The following is a 23,336-nucleotide window of genomic DNA, read 5'->3' on the forward strand; positions in this document are numbered from 1 at the left end:
GAAGCTTTCAATATTTGGATAAGTTTTAGGTTGCTTAACCATGAATTGATCATCTAAATTAATTCACGATTAATTTGATTATAAATTGTTCGATTAAAAGTAGCACTTCTACATTCAGCTAAAGTTGGTTTGATTGAATCTATGTGCGTGTATTACTCGCAACAGATGACATCAAGTTTAAAATCCATGTTTTGCAGAAAAGCTCTGCATATTAGCTGCCTTAATACCGTTTGTTTTATTAACCAGTAAGCAAAAACAATAATCTCATGTTAAATGAGCATTAATATGATGTTTTACCTCGGGGCACACGCGTAAGTCGACAGGAGAATATGAGCAAGGCCAGATTTGTCTTGAAACACACTTTTTAAGATCGTTCAACCCAAAGAGTCACGCACGTCATAAAATATTAGATGGAATATCATATTATGGTCTCAGGTGTCCTAATCATATCAGATGCATTCCGAGACACAAGTCACAAGACAACAACTCATATTAGTCAAACAAAACAATCGAAGTCAGACAATGAAAACCTTCTACAGCCACCAGACAGGCGGATGCAATAATGAGAGAGCAGAGATCACACTTGTTTTGTTCTTGAGGCTTTTCTGCTTTTTAGGATGAGTATTTGTCTGTATAGTCTTCCAATCTACTTAGAGGTGGGAAACAAATGCCAGCAATATATTTAATACCCCTCGAGATCCTGCAGCCGCTGGCCGGAGGCGCCTAATCGTTCATGGGGACTTACGGTTTGCCGTGAAAATAAATAAATAATTCAATATCAAAGGGGAGTGGAACATTATGCTTTAGTGGCCAATAAAACATGTGGCGCGTCAGACGTGGTGACTGCTCCGGAAAAAGAAGAGGAATACTCACAATGCTATGTGATCACTGGGGAGGAGCAGAGAGCACCAACCAACAGGGGAAAATTGAATAATTTTCATGCAAACCGACATCCCATCTTGTCATAAAAAATAAAAAAAAAAGCCACTGAGACGATTACTTTGCGGCTGTACCTCGGCCTATCAGAGTCCATGTTTTGTTTAGTGGCTTCCAAAGGACAGGTGCACTTTGACGGGCATAAAACAAGTCATATTAGACAAATGATGTGGCTGCTGAGTCATTGCATCACCACAATCGTGCAGTTACCACGCAAGGTTATTATGAAGCATGTGTAAATGACATTGTTAACAGAAACAAAGGAATGCAAATGGCAGTTAAATATGACAATGTTAAAAAAAACAACAACAATAAATTGTGTAATCACCTGTTTTAGTCAGTGCTTTTATCAATTTCTGTGTGAGTTGACAGAGTACATTTAGCAGTATATCTTATTAAGAATGCTCTAGATGGTGACACGATGAAAGAAAGAACGAATAAGGCGCTCCAATGAGATCCAAAGGCGTTGCAATGCACTTGGCATATTCTGTGATGTAAGCTGCTTTCATGCTAGAAAGAGGAAAATGCAAAGATATCCAATAATAATAGCACCCCACAGCTTGAATGGTCAAAATATATCAGAGCTGATTGACCTCACAAGAGATTGAACATTTTCTTGATGAAGGATGGGAAGCACCAGCCAAGGTAAATGTTAAGCTTGCCTGGGGCCGGTTAGACTGCAAGAAGGACAAAATTATTTTGGAGGGCTTAGACTGATTCTAAAATGACCTGAAACAGAATTTTATAGGACGGTGATGTACTTCTGTTTATCTTGGCAGGGATGCCCTTAGCTGGTAAAATGTGCCATTTTGACCTTTAGATATTTTTCATCCAGAACTATACAATTCCACTGGTCAACTGAGACATATGGCCATAAGTGGAAAAACAGATTGTTAAACTAAAATGATAAAAATATAAAACAAAAAAAGTGTTTCTCCTCTGACAGAGGATATGACCTAGAGATTGATATTAAATACCCAAAACCTTGGATCCACATTAAAAACGAATATACAGTGTGTATATTTCAATATTATTGAAATTATTTTAATCATTAATGTCTGAGAAGATGGCAGGAGGGTTGTGCTTAAGTCTAAACCTTCTGTTTCTCTAAGGCAGTTAAATTAGAACTGGAGCCTTAGTTCTGTGCTCTGCATGTTTTCAATGTCCAGATGAGGACCCCCCATTGAGCAAGTGAACTGTTTTTAGCACTAATCTTCAACCAACAGCAGGGAGGTGAAATAAATAAAAAGAAAACCTTGGTGGAAACTGAGAAATAGGTACGCTCAGTGAATCAATTGCAAAGACTGTCTCCTCCAACTTCCAATGATTTAATGAAACATTTTTAGTGAGGAAATTCCAAAGTTTTTGAGAGTCATTTAAACCAATCAACATTTTCTTCATGAGAGGAAACTGAGGCATCACTCAAGAAGAAAGCAGAAGCCATTGGCCTAAAAAGTAGTAGCCTACTTTTCTCCATGTATATGTTAAGCTCATCTACCATGCCGAAATTAAAACAAGACATTGCAATTTTTATCAAATCACGCTGCAAGTTTTCGTTGTGATTGAAGAACTACACTAAATCTACAAATTCTTTTGCTCTAACCACATGTACAGTTTGCTTTCTATTTCCTTTTCTGCAAACTGCTTGTGCTGCATCATTATGTCACATTCACTTTTGTCATTCTGGTGAAGTTGTGCCTTTCTATGAGTCAAGTTCCATTGAAGAAAAGAAACAGATGCTTGTGATGTCCTCCAGGACTCCTCATTTAACTTAATAAAGATGCCATCTGACAGCTCCTGCTGTCAAACTACAGTTGTACACAGTCTGTTAACTCTGGGCCCCAAGTGTCGTCCTTGGCTACTTGCAGAAAGGCTTCAGTCTCTCGAGAAAGATGACCGAGGCACAGTGGGGAAAGCGTGACTGTTTACGTCGAAAGCCTTTTAGCTTTTCTTTACAATAACAAGAAAACATTCCAACCAGGGCATACCTGTGCACATACTGCCGAACATCCCTTTCCCTATAGACCAATGCAGCAGGTGTGCTAGAGACGTAGGTGAAGGTTGCTGCTGTGAACAGCAGGGAACAAATAAAGTGGCACTTTTGAGAGCATGCATCTGGAGCCGTTACACCTACAACACCTTGAAGAATACTCTGGGGTTGCACGCTAATGAGGTGATAAAGTAAAGGGATGGAAGTGGGTTTCAGGGCAGATGAAAAATCACCAGGGTTTCCGTGTGTTAGTTTCTTTTAAATCCATGTCAAAGACAAGGTTGCACCCCAGGGTAGCGCTCACTGAAAAAAATAAATAAATTAGGTTTGGCAGAAGACTAATCAATTTCCGTATTTGTCCAGCTTTCATCCAAAGGTCCTTTTACAATATGTGTGACACCATTAGTTTGTGTAACCCATTTGGTTACTTAAGTACCCCTAAATTGAATCAAAGCACTCCCCGCCTGAAATTAGGGAGATCTTTCGAACTTATAGTATTTTATTAACAAGCTAGACAGCTAATAAAACCAAACGGAACAGTACTTGGTTAAATCATATTTTAACAGCAAAAATACAATACCAAAATCTGAACGTTATGCAGAGAGGCCTGGAATTGACAACGTTTGAAAACACTGAATGTTTTCCAGAAATGTAAAGTCATCAACTAATGACTAACTTGTAGTTGTATAAGCTCTTCCCTCCTTCTCTTCACCTCATTTTATGCTCCATGGCTTAGCAGCAGCAGTTGAGGTCTTTATCGCTTTAGATTTTTCAATTAATCAAGTGCGCTTCATGGCTCATTGGCCAGCTGCACAACATTTGTCTGAGCTGAAGGGAAGTGAGACAACCCAAAAGCAACACACGATAAGATATAATCAGCGGAGAAGCACCGTCGTGATCAGTGTTGTGCTACAATGGCTCAATTATGATCGCAGCAAAGACTTAACAAACAATGACTCGGTATTATTGAGTGTGACTGTGTACACAATTTCAGTCATGATTTTGTTACTATGACATTATGCATTATTTGCTTGACTCGCATTATCTTCAACCACAAGAACAGTCACAGTGAATGAGCATGGGAAAAACAAATCACATTTATGGCAAAGTGAAACTTACAAAGCAAAATGCCTCAAAATGTTGCACAGTTTGGAGTACAACCCAAACGGAAACAATTAATTAGAGTGACTTCATTGTTCCACATTGTTCCTGATCGACCATTTCTATTGATGCTTTCTGAAGTCGGGCTTCAGTGCACCCTAAAAAGACATTTAGAGAGTAACTGTACAAATTGATTAATAGAAATGGAGTCAGTAAAATATGTACAATATGGAAGCGTCGTGCAGTACCTGCTTCTTGTTCAAAAAAGTTGCTACAAGAATGAGACTTGAATTTCTGTTATGTCAGCCATTACTATATCAGCACCGGTGATTTGGTAGCCATTGGGAATTTTGTGTGAACTCCCTTCAGGTTGATACATTACTGCTCGAAACTGTTGTGGATTAAGGCTGGTATGCCATCAATGACCCCCCACCAGATATTCTCCAACATCCTTCCATTCTTTAACTGCTTATCCTTTTCAGGATTGTGGGGATTTGCACCCTATCCAAGATGACTACCACAACCTGGACAAGCAGCTGATCAATCACAGGGTGAGTAAACCCCAACACTACCAGTGATCCATTGCACCAAGAGTTGGTTACAATGTTTCCCTTAATCCTCCAGTTCTAATGTGGTCGTCCTTACGGATGAGCTACTGCCACCACAATATTGCCTAGATATATTTTCATGTGAATAACATATCTAGTAAGGCGCAATATGCATACTGAATCCACGTTATTAAATGCATAAATCAAAGTGCATGTTTCTTCAAGGGGACTTCTGGGAATCTGATTCACGTTAAGTAAAAACACTTTAAAAGACATTGTGATTGTATCAACTGCATCATGTCAGAAGGATTCGTTCGTTCGTTCGTTCGTTCGTTCGTTCGTTCGTTCATTCATTCATTCATTCATTCATTCATTCATTCATTCATACCGTTTATCCTCACTCGGGTCAGAGCCTATCCCAGCAGACTTTGGGCAGCAGGCGGGATACACCCTGAACCGGTTGCCAGCCAATCGCAGGGCACATATAGACAAACAACCGTTCCTACATACGATTTGGAGTGAGCAATCGTCCTACCATGCATGTTTTTGGAATGTAGGAGGAAACCAAAGTACCGAAAGAAAAGTAAATGTAGGCACGGGGAGAACATGCAAACTCCAGACAGCTGGAATTAAACCCTACACTGACGAACTCTTGTGCCGTTCAGAAGGATGTTGTATTAGAAAAACCAAAACCAAAACAACTTTGTCTCAATTAGGTCTTAACACAAGAACCCAACAGCTCTAATTTGAATCAATGCACTCTCCTCTGAGAGAATTGCTCAAAGTAAGGGAAATACTGCTCAGTCAAGCGGAAGGAAATACTTCTTGCTACCATTTCCGTGGAGACCAGCCTTAATCCACTAGTTGCTCAGAGAACGAGATGGGGAACGACACCATCTGTGTATGTTATCAGAAACCTTTCAAGTGCAACACAGCACATTGCACACAACACATTCAAGTGACTCAAAAAGTGTGTGACACCAGTGTCTGCATACTTGACAGACACTCTCACAAGATGATACTCTTGACTTTTTATCCTTTGCTAGAACTTTGCAAATGCATGCCATCTCTGTGGCAAGGAGAACTTTTCACTAAGTGCCAGAACGTCATCCCTCCAGGAATGGAGGTGAACAATAAAGAGTGAAAGAATTGCTGTGTGTGAGCCAATGGAGCGTAGACTAAGAATAGTTACTACCAACCTTGACCGCAACCTTCAGGAAAGAATGAGCTAAAGAGAAAATAGCTCATTTGATCAGATTAGGTTTCAGAAACTGCCCATAAAACTGAGAATATGAATGAAATATTGCAAAGTGTGTGGCACTGTTACCAGGGCACACAGGGTACTGCAAAGTAAATTGCTGAATTATAGTCTTTTACAAAACGTAGCAGAAATGTGTCAAATTAAAACTGACAAGTGAAGAAATCAAAGTCTCATGACGCACAGTGTTTCACAAAAACTTTTTGGAAATATATTTACCAATGAGAATATATTAAATTTAACATCTAATGAAATAGCCAGTCGTTTTAAATAGAATAACTAAAATAAATATCCCAGACTGGGATTAGGGGAGTATTTTTTGTGACAATGACCACATTTAATTCGAATAATCTTTCCTAATTTTATAAATATCAAATGTCTTGGAAGATACGGTTCAAAATTTATTATTGGGGGAAAAACACAGATGGTACCAGGTAAATCAGACAGGAGTGACAATGAAATTCAAGAATTTTTGAGTTAGTAGTTTGCATTAGGTATTTAAGCCTGTCATAGTTTTTTTGCGGTTATTTGCGGCTAAAGGTGAAGAATTCAAATGCGAGCAAGCAATCTCAAATATTTCAATTATCTCTTCACCTAAATGAACAAAATGTCAGAAACCATCTCAAATTCCCTCATAAAGCTGCTGTTAGTCTTTTGACTAAAACCCAAATTCTAGACTGTTGGCCTAAAATAAGACTACGGGGGCCCAGGTCAATAGGGTGGGATGTACACTGACCAATGGGATCAAAAACCATAATTTCTGTTTTCTCTTCTTTGAAATTTAGGAAATTCAATGACATCCAGGAAAGGAAATGCCACGTTTTCATAGGATGGTAAGTAAATACTATTTTGAAACGATCTTGCTTGTTAAAGCTATTTCCTTGTTTTTCACAAGTAATTATATCCTAATATGCAGACTACTACTGACATATATATACATTATAATTTCTGATCATTAATGGTAGGGTTTTATTCCATTTATTTGTTTTCAAACGGTAAGTGTTGTCCTCAGTCTATCTTAAAGTATTTTTTGATGTACTGTATTTCAACTGTGACATGATGCTGCATGGTTTCTTGTTTATGTGATGTGTGGTGATGTTTCAATGGAGACTGTCCATGCTCACGAGAAATAAGAATCTGACTTGTGACTTGTGAAAAAAAAGAACCAAGGGCATTGTGCAGATGAATCTACATCATTAGCTTTTGCAGAGTTTTGCATTGAATTGACTATGTGTTGCTTGCCCTCCCCTGTAACAATTATTATTTCTTTAATTACCTAGTCATGACTATAAACACACTCATGATAATAATGAAAATTTAATAATACAACAAAATATCAAGTAACGCTCAGCATTTACTAGAGAATCAATGTTGTTGTTTTTGCTGGGTAAAAAAAGCTGACAAAAACACCAATGGGAAATATGGACTGCTATCTTGTTTCTATGTCCGTGATAGGGAATCTAATTTTGCAGCAAACTCCCTTTGGAGTTTGCAAGGTTAATTTCTACTTAATTCAATGTATAAAGTTGAGCTAATAGCCAATTAACTAACGTCTATGGTGTTCTGAACTCATTTAATTAAAGCGAAAAGGTCCACGCGTTGCTCAGGTAATATTTCATCTTTTGTGCAACAAGGACACATGCTGTTTGAGTTTTAAACATTTCCATCATTTAAGTAAAAGACAATTGGGTACTTCAGGACAAGTGTTGGAAACACATTTCAATTTATCTAAAGGTAAAGGCGAGAAAAAGTATATTAACACAGTCATTTCTACGTTTTAACATTTTTCCTTCTCAGACTTAACATGAGGCAACAACAACCTCAACTTTTTGATTGAAATAAGGACAAAAAGCATGGTGGTGCAATAGAATTGCAAAGTAATTGAGCAATTAACACTCACAAAAAAGTTTTGGGGTGAAATTTCAAGATAATTCTAAAAGCTCTGGAACCTTTATGGGGAACCTTTGATTTTGAAACTTAATTTAAAGGTTTGAATCCACATGTCCAATAGTTAAATTCTTCGCTCATTAAAAAAAATACAGTGATTCTCTGTTTATCCCGGGAGATGCGTTCCAGAACCACCCGCAATAAACGAAGATCTGCGAAGTGGAAACGCTATATGTATTATTTGGAAATTTCCCGGGGGTCACGGGCGTGCTGGAGCCTATCCCAGCCGTCATCAGGCAGTAGGCGGGGGACACCCTGAACCGGTTGCCAGTCAATCGCAGGGCACACAGAGGCGAACAACCATCCGCACACGCACTCACACTTAGGGTCAATTTAGAACACTCAGTTGGCCTACCAAGCATGTTTTCGAGATGTGAGAGGAAACCGGAGTGCCCGGAGGAAACCCACGCGGGCTCGGGGAGAACATGCAAACCCCACACAGGGAGGGTCGGAGGTGGAATTAGCAACATACAATACAGGATAATTTTATTTGTTCCGGAAAATCATGAACTGCATGTATGTCCAAATTGCGAATTGCTGTAAAGTATTGTATACTCTTGAAAACCTATTCAGACAAAGTCTCTACCTTAATGGAGTCTTGCTTTTAGAATGAAGAGGATGATTCATGTTTATTTGATGAAAGGCCTGCATTATGTAAAACAAGGACAAAAAAACAAACAGCCATGAAGCATGGTAGGAAGGCCAGTGTCAACTCCCTAAATCTACATTTGATTGTGTTGTGTTGCACAGGTATGTCATATTTATATTCAAGCCTCTGGGAAGTTTTGCGATTTTCAAAGGGCTCTTTCCAACTAATGCTGTGACGTCATACCTGTTGCTGTTGATACGGTTCATCTCAAAATGAAGTCTTGAATGAACAGATGAGTATGAGCCTTTTAATGGAAACATTGTCATGCGTTTTAACCGACAATGGATTTCCATTTGCCATGTTGAACTTACTCATGATTGAGTGCTCTGTCCTAGAACATCACAGTGCTTGAAAACATTGAATTAAAAAGAGAAAAAGCTCCTGAGAAAAACCTTCAGGGACTGATTTTTTTTTTTTTTAACAGATGTTTTTCCTTTACAGACCTTTATGAAGTTTGCATTGACGTGTTTCCATGTTTAAAGGTGTGGCTCTTCAGAATTGTTTGCAAATAATCTGGTGATTCTCATGCTCTTTCTTGGGTTTGAAGATTTATAGTTTATATCCTTCCTTGTCCTTGAGTGAGTTGCATGGGGATTAGTTTGTTTACCTGTGGTGGAGGAATTACGCCATAGGTGGAGGCATTAAAAGATTTATCCAGCCAGATTGTGTTGCAACTTTGTAGTTGATTAGAAGACGCCCTATGAAGAGGCACTATTTGATTTGTCACCTAGATTTCGAATCTACAACCCTGTGGATGAAGCAGTGGGGCACAAATACGAAAAGGAGACTGGTTAGGCAAAGCAAGATGTGTGTGGAGCAGACCAATATAAAATCGATTTTCTCGATGTCTACCAGTCAAGAGTTTTTGGAGCTAAGTGTGCACAACGCATTCAGGTGACTCAACAAGTGTGTGACACCAGTGTCTGCATACTTGACAGACACTCTCACAAGATGATACTCCTATATTTTTTTTGTTTCAACATCAAACTTGATGAGTTCTAAGGGAGAATAACTGTCATTTGAATTTAGTGTGGAATGCTTGGAAGAATGTTTTTTATTTAAATGAATAAAATCAATCAAAGCAGATGCCGAGAGCCCATTCCTCCACCATTTTGTTTACTAAATTATTACATAAAGTACATACAGTATCACTTGGCAGTTCATAAGGCACTGAACCCAAAAATACACAGCAACGTTATTTTATCCCCTACCTTCAAGGTAAAGGCGATATAATCTCAGTATCATTCAAGGTGATGACCAGACCTTGCTGTGGCTTTGTAAGGCTCTGTGTCTCCATCGGGGAGAAGGAAATATCTTTTGGTTTCCAGCAGTGATACATATACTTGTGGGCTTTCACAGTGAGGATAATAGGAGACATTTTGTCCTGTTGTGTGAAGTGTGACGACCTCAGTGAAATCCTTCTCAACTGTTCTAAACACATAGACTGCACACACACCCTAAGACATTAAAGGACAAACAACCATGGAAATTGTTGTCTACATCGACCACAGTTTGTATTGCTGACCAAAAATTGTGACTGAAAAGCAACTCAACATTTGTATTGGGTCAATTGCTTATTGATTGGAATATTTAACAGCTCTGTAGCCAGTTTTACAGGAACATTGTTGCTCCTCAGTATATCTCATCAGCTCTTTTTGCTCCTGTATGCATTTGTAGGTGTTATCTCTGATCTTTGATTGCTTTTGCAATAGTATTTTCTTGATATTGTAGCGGGAAGCTTCAAAGGGGATACGCAGAATAATTGATGACCATTTTGCCTGTTTAAATTTAAATTTCTGAACTTTGTAATGTTGTAGCAATAAAGTTATAATTTGAACCAAATAGCCCAATAAGTACTGTACCTTGAGTTTCCCTCTTTAAATTCCCTAGCAATGAATAACACACATTACTATTACTGTATGTATGACAAGCCAGCAACTTTATGAACATTTAAATGCTGTACAAAAACTAAAAATAGGCCCAGAAAGTTTAAAAGGTTTGTTGGAATACTATCTTGTGGACAACAAATATACGTCAGGCTATATCGGGGATGGGTAATTAGCAGCCTGCCCCATTTGGTAGGGGGAGGCATTTTTTTTTGCTGATAAACATCCAATATAAATGAATGGGAGAAAAAAAAAATCCCAAAACACCCCACCTGCGCTCCCCCAAAAAATGGTTGGGTGCCAAACTTGCAAATGTGCATTGACTAAAATTGTGGCCTCTCCAGCATGTAAATTGCCCATCCCTGGTCTTTATCATCTCTAGTACGCAATAGTGCTCCTCAACATTTGCCAAACATTGTAGTGAACCTATTTCATGCAGCTTAGCCACTGAACACCTGAACTTTGGAACTTTTGTGCCACATGAATGAGTGCTACCGGACTATAACATTTTGCTCACTTGGATAAATAATGGTTTATGCTACCACACTCATCTCTCCACACTTGCTGATATATAAGGTTACGTAGGTTATTCACTAGCTTCCACATCAGCAAAACTCAGTAAGCAGAGACCTGACCGACCTCTCTTTCTTATCAGCTGCCTATTATCCATGGAAAAATGCTGAAACGCATCCAAGCCCAATCCAGTAGTCATCCATCAATCCGCCAACTTCTCCATTCTGAAAACACTCGCCAATAAAACGTGCCAAATTTTCTTTTACAGTTCTTTAGGCTAATGCTTAAAATCACGAGCAGCCATGTGTCAAACACACCATTGGATGAATCACTTGTTTTAATACTATTTAAGCGTATTCTTTTATGTGACAAAATGCTGGGAAATTGAAGAAACATAATGTTGGGCTTTAATCAAACCATGAACTTCCATTTAAGTGAAAATTCAACGGTTCTTTTTTAGCATTTTAAACAACACTGACCAATGGCCTCTATTTTGTCTTTTCTGTCCCATCTTCAAGCCATAAAAACAGGCAGAATATTGCACAACCCGCACTCTGCATGTTGCATAGCAAAGCATTAACTTGTAAAGGTTGCCATACTCTTGAATAATCTTGCCAATTAAAATCTTTCTTTATCGGTATATACCAATGTCCCTGTGTTTCATGAATATTTGATTATCGCAAACAAAACTTTGCTTTCCTAAGTAAATTCTAAAGCAAAGTGTTAACATAAGGATAAGTATAATGATGGTCCTTGTGCTAAAGTCTGCATTCAAATAAAATAAAACGAAAGCAATTTGGGAGTTTTTAGAAGCTACTGATTAAACAGTTGAATGTGAGCTGTCAACTCAAATCAACTTTATATATGTATTATTTATGTACGTATGGAGAACTTTCACAACAACCGCTGTAAACTGTTGTAAATATGCATAAAGCACAATAATTCAAGCAGTAATGCAATCATAACAAAACTAAATGATATTTTATTTTCTACAGAAAATACACAAGATTTCCCTTTCCAGTCATATTAAGCATGGATGAGGTGTAGAATGATTTTCCCTCTGGTAAAACAGTTAAGCTATTCGTGCATCAGAGGAGCAAGATTGAAGTCTCCATTGACGAGTATAAGGGCTCCAGGGTGAGGTAATTGTAGTCTTGTGATCACATCATGCTTTCTATAATCTGAGTTTGAAAGTAAACAAGCGAGTGTCGTGACTCCGAGACCTGATGATTGGTCCATTGTTGATAAATATAAAGGCAGAGCCGCATCAAGGGGAACATTTTGACATCCGTGTATCATGACTCCCTCCCAACACCAGAGCAAGCAAATTCAGCAAACGGCTGAATCATTTTTTTTTTGTCATTCACAGTCATGGTTTGATTAAATAAAATGCACACATATCCTTCATACTACATATCTTGTCCAACACATTCGTTAAACAAACAGGAATAAAAGTATAAAGCATTGTTTAGAATTGTGTTGAAGGGGTCCGGTTTTGGGACCTCAGCATCGCGTCTCTGCTTTTTGCAGATGACGTGGTGCTTTTGGCTTCTTCAGGCCGAAGATATTTTTCTGCAGCACTATTCGAGTTGCTCTCAACACACCAAACGGTGGTGTCACTGTGGAGATCTTACATGTTGTATCAAACTTAATCTGAAAAGGGGAGGAAAATCCACAGACAAGCTACACAATAAAAGCTGGAATAGTGCCTCAGCCCATTAATGTTGAAAGGGGATATGAGGACATGCTAATGCATATTTAGCACAGCGGCACTGCTGGCAATGACCATCTTTATGTGAAAGAAGCTTTAATGGATAATTGATTAAACCATAAATTAGCACCCCACAAATAAGCAAATCAAAAGATTGGAAAATGGCAAGGACAAGAGGCATCTATGGAGAGACTTGTGATTTGTGACAAGTATAAATTATTCAGTTCCTCAAGCTCACAACTGTATTAACCATCTATCGTTGTATTGACCATTGGACAAATGGTCACATTCCCTTTTATTACCTTGCATACCACTTTTTTTTTTATATCCAGGCCTCTATCTGCAAAATCTATGCAAAGCTAATGAGCACATTTTCAATTACATAGAGCAATATCAACCATTTTACCACAATCTCACTTTATCTCGACCCAACTCCATTAATCATATGCGGTGTAATTTATCCAGCCATGATCCATTCATCCAACCATCTTCCATTCTATCATGCATCAATCTGTGGCAACGCTCACAGATCAAATAAGTCCTGCGCTTGTGTCACATATATGTCATTAAATCATGCATACATCTACACACATTACCCAAATTATTTCTACAAGGCTCCAGAGTGCCCCTAAATGGTTACATTTTGCTTGGAATAGATTCCCGCTAAATGACAGTGTGGATGTGGGTGTTTGGTATTTGACTGGCTGGCAACCTGATAGGGTGTAGTCGACTGGTATCAGCTGGGCTAGGCTCCAGCACACCCAACAAAATGATCAGTGTCTACTTCCTCCCCAATCAACTTCCTTTGCCAAGGATACTAATCCTGGACTGGTCATAGTCAGGCGTAGAGCACATTTAAAGAAAAACAAATGTTCACGCTCACATTTACAATGTTTTGATGTGGGAATTGAACCAATATTGCCTGCAGCTTAATCAGGAAAACAAATTCAGTTGAACAGCCAATTCTGTTCTCAATACCCAAAAACCTGTGAAGAGTGGAACATTCGCCAATATTGCTCACACTGCCGGTCTAAACGTGAACTTTACATCTTAAGTATTGAATCTGTATAACTTATAGTTAGGATATCTTTTGTGTCGAAATACAATTTGAATTGGAAAAATAATGGTAGCTTCTTCAACTTTTTTATTTATGTAGTTTAGAGAGAAATCTGAATATTTACTTTACAGGTCAATTAACTTGTAAAATTTGCACTTGTAAAATTTTAAGATAGGGTCTACAGTGCCCCAAGTAAAAAAATATTAGTCTGGAGCCCTGATTCTATCTGGATTCTGCATAGATAGTAATATCACAGTGACTGTGCTCATATACAACCTTTAACCACTTTGTCTACACCCTTTCACATTCACATACATTCCTTCACATTCATCTCACTTCAGCCCTTACCATTTACTGACCATTGCTTCAGCTACCTGATATTTGATTTATTCCTCGTAATGTATTCATAGCGCATTAGCAATCGCCTTGTTCAAAGCCTCAACAAGCTTGACCTCAAAACACCACAGTCACCCTGGCTGCGACCTTCCTCCCTGGAGAGAACATTTCAGTTGGTGTAATACAACGGACAGAGCCAGCAGGCATTTGACATTTATCTGACATTTTCCATCTCGTCTCTGTATTTTCTGGACATACACCTAGTTCTAAACAGTGTGATAGCTTTACAAAGGTATTTTTGTAACCATGGCTGACGAGCAAGCACATGACCTTTTACAGATCACCTTGTGCAAAATCCAACCTCTTAGAATCAGTATGCTTTTTAGATAGCTATCATTCCCTATTTTCCTCATTCCTGGTAAATTGTAAATTATTTGAGCATGTTTGTGTTGAAGGAAAAAGATATGAAGGAACATCAATTGGGTGCGTTACACAGAAAAAAGATAACAAATTGTTTAATATTAATTTCATTTTCAATATTGTTTATCCTGGTCAGGGATCACCAGCGACCCTTATATAGAATATAAAAGTACATCTTACACATATTGAACAGTTACAGAAGACACTATGACATTGAATGAGTGATACTTTTTGCCATTGATGAACAACTTATAGAATGTCAGAAAAAAAATGCACTTGTTCATGGAGAAAAAAACAAAAACCATCCAACAAATATGCATCACAGAATGGAGTTGGAATGTAAATTAAGCCAGCAACAGTGGCAGCGTCTCAGCAACATTAAAATGATGTGGTTTTTCTAGCCCTTAAAAGGTCAACGCTGTCCTCGGCAGTGACTTAACACAGGAGGAAACTATACTACATGCATGTTTGGCCTAATGGTGAAAAAAAAGATGGTCTTGCATTCTATACATGTGCTCTATCTGGATCACTGTACACTTATTATGTTAGCATAATACACCAGACAGGAAAAGGTTAGGGCACAGTATAACATAAGCATAATGATAAGGCATAGTCTGTAGCTATAGCTAAGCAGACAATTATATCAATATTTATTGTGCCGAATGCACATTGCTTCTGTTATTTATTTTGTGTTAGTTTTACACAAAATAATTTTGATGGTTAGAGACTCACGGCTATGCTCACCCTATATTTCCGACATTCATAAATACTGTATATATGTATTATTTAATTAATGCATTGAGACAAACATGTTTTTATTTATTCTTTCATAATTTTACGCAGTGCTTATTCATTTGTGTCGGTATAAATAGTTTAGAATCTTTAAATAAGACATATGTCCATCAATCCATCCGCCTAACCATCCCCCAAAATGACCAAACATGTCCCAGTGGACCTATAAAACTGTTCGAGTCAGCCCTCATACTGAATAATCCATGAATGAAAATAAGCATCTTGAATCGATTTTAATAATCGTAGGTGCCATAAATACAGACATCTCTACTGTGCGACTCTCATCTCTATTGTTTGTTTGGAGAGCGACTGGTCAGAAACAGCAGATATGCAATTATGGTACCAAACGTGAATTTTTAATTTACAAAAGTGAGTTAAAAATGTTTTTATGAAAATAAATGTCTTTATAAGGGCCGACATTCAAGTATGTAATAAATATTTTGGGGTTCTTATTTTATATCCAAATCCAGAGAGGTCAGTGCCTCACCAGTCATGAACATCACTCTACTGGAGGCCGGATTTGAACCCCAAATCTCAGAACTGAAAGTAGATGTGCGAACCACTGAACAAAAAAAAAAAAAATCTAAAACACATATTTGTTGACCTGTCAGTTTAGCACCAATAATCCTAAAACAACACTGATAAATTTTGATATAGATGCTCTGCAGGGTATTGAATATGTACTTGGTTTCCCTCTGATTTTATAAAAAAAGTGACCTAATTTCACACTGTTGCATTTCTCGCAAATTGCATAGTTTTGATATTTTAAAAGTTTCGCAAGTTCCACTTATGATTTCTCTGGCTGCTGTTTTACCATTCATGTGAGCCTTCTAACCTAGTTTTTCTATTTCATTTACATATTGTCTACTCAATATGTCTCCTAGAAATGTCAAAAATGCTGTGTTCAACATCCATTTCCTCTTTCCTTATCTTTTCGCTCGACACTTCTTTTTTTCTCTAACGACTTGCTCCTGCAACCGTACTTTCCCCACAGGAATCATTAAAGCTGCACGACTTCTCACACTGTCAGCTTATAATACAAGTCAAAGGCAAACATGATTGAAAAGTTTGGAGCTCAAGCATTTTCCAAGATTATGTCTGTAAAATGCATTCAGTACATGCATTAAGAGGGTATAACAAGATTATACTGGATGTATATCCTGAATAATTTTTAGGTAGTTATTTTGACTAAAAATATAAATATACAGTATGTGTCATTTCCCATGTTGCTAAAAATAAGCTAGAATGTTTTTTGTCAGGTATTTTTGCTTCAAACCCAAAGGGAGTGTGTAGTTGTGTGCTATTGTGAGAACATGTTGGGGAAGCTAACCAGCCGAGCCATCTGTTGATTCAGTAGAAGAGATAGATCTAACTAGCACAATCTAATACTATATTCTCAGAACAGGAGTGTAAAGTGTATGCCCTGTATTTTAGCATTGTGAGGGTTCAAATTGGGATATATGATATATCTTTGGTGCAATTACAGGTAATATATATTTGTGTATGTACTTTGCACAAAACTAAATGATTTAAATGTAATAAAATCGATATAATGTGGCTATACTGTATCTATACGACTACAGTGAGCACTACTACTGCTCACGGAAGCAAAGTAAATTGCCTTGACGGCTTAACACGGAGAGAAAAAAAAGAAAAAAAATGTATTGCGACATAACACACGAACGGCCATTTGTTTCAAAGTGGAAAGCAGGAGGCTGTTTTGGCTGGCGCTAAGCAGGAGTGTTGATGACGAGGTGGGAAGTGAAAGAGCTTGACTGAAGTGAGGATAGACAGGGAGTGTGGGATAGCAGGAGAAGCACAGCACCAAAAAAGAGAAAGGAAAGGGGTTGACAGATGGAGTGAAGGGGTGAGAGTGAGACACAGAACAAGTGACAAAATCCCAAATGGAGAGTGGGTAGAGGAAAAAATAGCTATGAAAAAGGGGGAAGCAATAATGGAGCAAAGCATTTCCGAACATAATTTTACTGGATATTATGGCCATAGTAAAAGTTGAAAGTTTCCAAAATGTATTGATACACAAAATATTAAAATAGTAGATATAAATAGTAAATTGCAAGGCCATCAGAATGAACTAAACTAAGACATATACAGTACAGGAACAAAGACAGAGGTCCAATCTTACCTAATGCAGTACACTCAGACTGCATATTGATGCCTTGTGCATCTCTGTTTGTGGGTTGACATTTTTGCTACGATGCAACCGACGGCCCCCAAAGGGTTCCAGTGTCCATCAGTCAAGCCAAAATAAGTTACAAGTGTCCAAGTCCCAGTGGCAGAACTTGCAGGCTTCCCATGACCGCCGCGTCATGACACTACGAGACTCCATCTTGCTCATTACTTCATTTAGAAGCCATTTTCATCTTTAGCCCTCTGACGCAACAGCACTACACCCATCTCATCAGACATAACTAACAGAAGTTGCACATGAATCAAAATCAATGCGTTTGATATTCCTTCTTTGATGTATTATCCAATGATACTAAAGATTTTTTGGAGGATGTTCTACATGAGGATAGTCTTAAATATAGAGGTACAAGAGAATGTTACTAACATGAATACTATTTAGATCACGTGACAGTCAGTAAGGGCTATTTATATTACAGAGTATCCCAATTTGACTATTTCTATATCCTTAAGTTGTTATTTTGAAATACATTATGAGTCATACTCTGTTTTCATATTTCTTTACTTTTACCTTCACCTTCCTTCTATCACTTTGAGTATGCAATCATAGCAAAACCTAGAAACCATACTGCCTCTCAGGCACAGTGGAAGCCATCTGACACGCTCCATTACATTGTGCTTGTTCCAATTAAATTTGACACCATTTGCTGTCAAGTGCATGATGATAGCCTGCAGAAAGGTAACCCTCCACTGTTGCACCCGCTGCCCAAGGGCTTAAGTGTTTCTGCATGCATATTATCTGGTTACAAAAGATCTATAAAGTCAGATGACTGTTCAAAGGTCCAAATCTCTGGCAAGATATAATACGCTTGATATTTGACATGTTTGTACACAATGGTGTAACTTGAATATGAAAGGGGGGGGGGGTGTTGAGAATTTATTTTATGCTACACCCCCGTATGATTTTTTTCACACATCATTTTACACATCATTTTACACATCAATATGATGTATTTTGAAGAACACATAGAGAACAAATATGTAGCAAAGAACATCCTGATGGGCATTATACTGGGGTAAAAGGTTTGAGAAGCATTGGACTAGATCATCTCATAACTTTTAAGACATGAGTGGTTGTTCATGGAATCACTGTCTAGAACTTTGCATTTCTTTAGCTTCCCTTTCCAAATGCTCCCCAACAGTTTCCATCACTGCACTTGTATCCCCTCACAACGGACTCTGGTTAAGAGTTTGTTTCTGGATAGTAAAAACCTGAACGGGACTAAAACTGCAGTCTGAAAAAGTGCAAGGAAAATTTTCCCTGTGTCCCACTTGAAAATTATGCCCATATTTGTATGGTACATTAAAGAAGGTCTGAAAGAAGCCCATTAAACATTACTTTGTGTTCTTTTGCAGCAGCTCAAATGTGAAACCACTTAAAGTCATTATTTTGTATGTATTGTTAATGGTCAACTCAGACTATGTACAACAGATTTACTTTTACCAGTTTGTTACACTTACTCATTTAGAAAAAACATTGACAGAAACTGGAAAGAACTTTGCAAGATAACGATTTAAGGCCAATTAGAGTTGACATTACAAACTTGCACTCTTATGTGAATGCATCGCTTTTGATTCTGTTGTCCGCTTTCGTAACTCCTCGGACCACTACACATCATACTGCTTGCATCAAAAACAGGAGACAGGAAAATACAGACTGAGAATCTGAAAACATATATATGTATATATTTCATAAAAATAATAGCTTAATTGATCTTTAGGAAATAAACTGAAATGCCCTGTGTCAATAAGAGTTAATAAAACTGGACCCGCCAGGTATAACAAACAAAGTGCTTTCTGAAAGATGTTTGAAAATCAGCAAAAATGCTTATTATAAATAAGTTTGCCAGAATTAGAGTTTACATTGAACCATTTACTTTGACTGGATATGGAAAGATTTTTTTAACGTGACCTCAAGCGGAATCGAATTAATGTGTAGAATCTGGGGGACTGTTGAGCCTTCATGAAAATGATACTTTAGGTACTTCAAGCAGTGAGGCTAGCTGAAAGTTAATCAAAAGGCCCCTCCTTTGATGAAATGACCCAAAGTAAAGTTCTAGAGAAGCTCAATATGCTTTTTCTGCAGCTAGGTGCTGGTCCACCAACCAACCAGAACCAATCTGAAGCTTATGATGGCGGAGGGGAAAAGATACATCAGGCCTCTCTCTAGTGTGTAATGAATGGAACTAATGGGAATAGGCAATTCGCATCTATACCCACTAATACAGTATATGTAGAAAATTACTGGCTGCATCCGCTTGTAATTGTGTGTGTGTGCGAGCGTGTCCACGCGTGTGTCTGTTGCATGCGACGTTTTTCAACTTTAATTAAATAATTGTGTTATTGCTTATTAATTGCCACAAAAGATGTGGCACAGCTAGAAAAATGAATACATAAAATGAATGGAGACTGTAAAATATACTATGCTCAGGATGGAAGAGCAATTATTTTGAAAATGATCACCCCTCATCTAATCTCATAGAAACCCATCCATCCATTTTCTGTACATCTTATTCTCAATAGGTTCATGGGCATATTGATGCCTATCCCAGCTGGTTTTTTTTTTTTTTTGGGACGAGAGGCCTTTGAGTACCTTATTGAGCCCACCCAGATCATGAGTATGCGTCAATATCTGGCACACACCATTGACCTTCCAATGAGGGGTGGAAGGGGTGGAGAGACTGGAGAAGAAGTAAGGCAGTATACCCCAAATCATCAAAACACTCTCACATTATTAGAATTGAATGAAGCCCAAGAGGAGAGACATGACCAAAACAATTTAAGTATTCCATCATTTAAAGTTAAATATTTATTATTTTTGACTGATGTTTTAAAATCCAACAATAGAGATGGAACTAAGTGAAATCATCAAATCATTACATAAATACATTTATGCAGTTGCTCGATTGTTTGCAGGAGATGATAGACGGCAAAAAAATTGCAAATTGAGTAGATAAGATTTTTCTGTTAGAGATTTTCTATTCATTATTGGAGTACCTGCCAATTTATTGGTTGTAACATGCCAACTCAACTCAAAAATAGCTGTGCACCTGCCAAAAAAATTGCAATACATGCCAACCCCATAGGAGTGAGTTAAGGAATGAATGTATTCAATTTATTGTGGGATAATTTCCCAAGCAGTTTGGAGCTTTATATGTGCTATGTACGGGCATGTTTTGTGGAGGATGCATGCAAGCCAAGCTGCAGGCACAGTCAATAAATAGGTTAAGGCGCCCTCAAAATATCTACACGCTCTAGTCTCACGTGTCATCTTTAGTAACAGGCTTCTTCCTTGATTTTTATACTTTTATTGTCATAAAGTACAATATATTGTATTTGCAGCCACAAGAGCTTATACAGGCTCGCTTCTCAAAGCAACACTTTTGCTCAATCTGTAGGTATGTGTTGCCGTCAGTCTGTGAATTCCCGGCATGGCCACCAAAGAAGCTAGCTACCAATTAGAGGAAAAGGCATTTTGCATATTCAACAGGAACAGAATCACAGAAAAGCTTTTTACATATCAAACATTCATGAGAAAATGGCCCGTTCAAAATGCCAGATGTTTTTGACTAAATGAAATCACTTGAAAATGGGCTTCCCAAGCAATATTCTGCAAATATGTGTTGAATTGATTGTTGATTACTTCTGCTTCATGAGGGATGAGTAGTGCATATCAACAACATGCATGCTGACATGGGGTACTTCTGAACCTTGGCTCTAAATATTCTGTGGGTTGGTGTATTTCTAAGACCTTCTTGATTCCACCGACCCAGTTTTGGATGGGAAAAAAGTCTGGGGACTCTGAGGTGGACTTTCTTAATCTAATAACTGAATTGCTTGAAAAGCTCCTTGGCGCCAGGTCCATTGGGCTGGATGAGATCCTCATCAGAATCATCATGGAGCTCTTTAAGGCATTGTCATGGTTTCCTTTGCAACATTGCTTGGACATGTGCTTTGTGGACTTTGACAAAAGTTCCATCATAATATACAGGCTGTTTGTGCAACTGATGTAGTTAGGTCTGTCGATAGATACGTTTCTAGAGAGGACTGTACATCAAGGCTAGCCTTTGTTACCAAAACATTTTTGGACAGAATTTCTAGGTACAGGGGTACAATTTCATCTTCTTCAAAATATGCTTGGCTTTTAGTTATGATCGTCAGCTTTTACTGGAATGGTCTCCAAGATTTTGTGAAGTAACCAGGATAAGAATCCGCGCCAATCCTAGACCATAATCCATGATGATTTATGATGGACAAATAAATTACAATATTTTAAAAAAAAATCTGACCATGATGTTTATTTGAAGCTATTGTTACAAGCGAACAAGATGGTGGCTCCAATCAAAACCACTTTATTATCTCTGTTAAGGTAATGTTGTATACATCTTGTGTCTTTTTAACGCTTCGAGTCCCCCCCCCCCCCTCATTATTTGAAACAGTAACAAAAGTAAAAATTGAGGGTTATCAGTTTTTGTATCACCATCCCATCAGTCTTGTACTCGTCATGTTTATTCATTTTGCCCTCAAGGGAGAGGAGTAAAAGCGAGATGATTAAATTCTAATTTGACCTCCATCATAATTTAACTGAGCCTATTATAATGTCAATCACTTCAACTTCATACTGCGGTGAAGACGGAGTGGCTGTGGAAAGAGGATTAGATTCAGTGTAGTGGACCACACTGTCACCGTATCAAATTGTTTTTTATCAAGCCGATGCATGACCCAAGAGAGAACACGAGGGCTCGTACATACATGGGCCTTAAAGTCGTGATGAACAAGTACAACCTCTTTTTGCTTTACCGTGTGTGAAATTGTGTTACGTCTGCTGAAAATGGTAGGCTAATTACATGGGGGAGATGAGCCCTGTTTGGTGACTGCAGAGGAAAGCAAAAGTCTTACTTGTACATGATTATCAAACATTAAGATCGTCTTCTGTCCATTTGCTCATACATTTTAATAGAATGACAACAGTTACAGTTTATTTTAAAATGTATTTGGGTTTCTATTTACACATGGCTAATATAAAATAACATTTACTGTGTAACAGAACGACTGTATAGAATCATGTTGAATCTAATTTACTTGCAATTTCTTTCAATATTCATTTGATTCCAATATTTTAGGTACAACCTGTTCAGAATAAAATAGAAATATACAGAAAATAGTTCAAAAGATAAAACAAAACATGGAGACAGTCAAGATTTCCATTATTTCAGATGATAATTTTACCACAGAGTCAAAATTTTACATGAAATTACATGCATATAGATTGCTGTATTTTCTTGTCTCATGCAAATGTGCAGGAATCTGCCTCACTTATTATTTTAGCCAATAATGTGGGCTGCGGAGGCAACATCTCACATCACCATCATCTCCTCACATTCTTGCCATGTATTGTTGCTCTCCTGTGTTTTTTTTCCATCACTTATCCAGCACCTTTCAAGGCATCTCTTTGATTGATTGCTTGTCACAAATAATAATCAGTGCAGCAGCACCGTACTGAATGTCTCTGATTAGATTACAGTCTACCTTTTAAAGAGTTGGGGGTTTTCTGCATTTTCATCCTCAAGTAGAAATCATTTAGGCAATAACTTAAAGGAAACAAAATTAATGGCAGGCCCAGTTTCGTAAAGGAATTTGTCAAAGGTCAGGGCTGTGATTCAGACACACCATTTTAATTCCGTTGGTGGCCGTTACTGTTAGTGGACTGAAAAGAGTTATTGAGCAAAATACTTGCGATTCATTTCTGATTTGGATTTTGCCAGGGCTGTCTTTGATTTGTTTTACGCATCTTTATCCACCATCTCTGTCATGCTTGGTTTGCTACCTTGCCACCCGGTGTTACCGTGGATACCGTTTCCATGAGGAGAATGACTGACGAGGGAGGAGGGCAAGGAGCGAAGCTGGTCCTGTAAGAGGCTTAAAAACCTGGAAGCTGTCATTTGGCTTGGGACCCAGCGCCGTCTTAGAATTGAGTTTCTGCTTTA

The 23,336-nt window shown here is 38.0% G+C and overlaps 1 protein-coding gene across 4 annotated transcripts in view; it reads left to right on the forward strand.

The window, feature by feature from the left end:
• The window catches only part of ptprsa (protein tyrosine phosphatase receptor type Sa), a 313,388-nt gene that overhangs the window by 15,769 nt on the left and 274,283 nt on the right, over positions 1-23,336 (forward strand). For all 4 annotated transcript variants that reach the window (XM_085929036.1, XM_085929035.1, XM_085929040.1 and 1 more), the window contains exons 2-3: positions 4,510-4,578; positions 6,619-6,666. The gene's annotated coding sequence lies outside the window, so the exon portion shown is untranslated. The remainder of the gene's footprint in view (positions 1-4,509; positions 4,579-6,618; positions 6,667-23,336) is intronic.

Source organism: Syngnathus leptorhynchus, chromosome 13, assembly GCF_054491065.1.
Source record: "Syngnathus leptorhynchus isolate UIUO chromosome 13, UIUO_Slep, whole genome shotgun sequence".
In the NCBI taxonomy this organism is placed as follows: Eukaryota; Metazoa; Chordata; class Actinopteri; order Syngnathiformes; family Syngnathidae; genus Syngnathus; species Syngnathus leptorhynchus.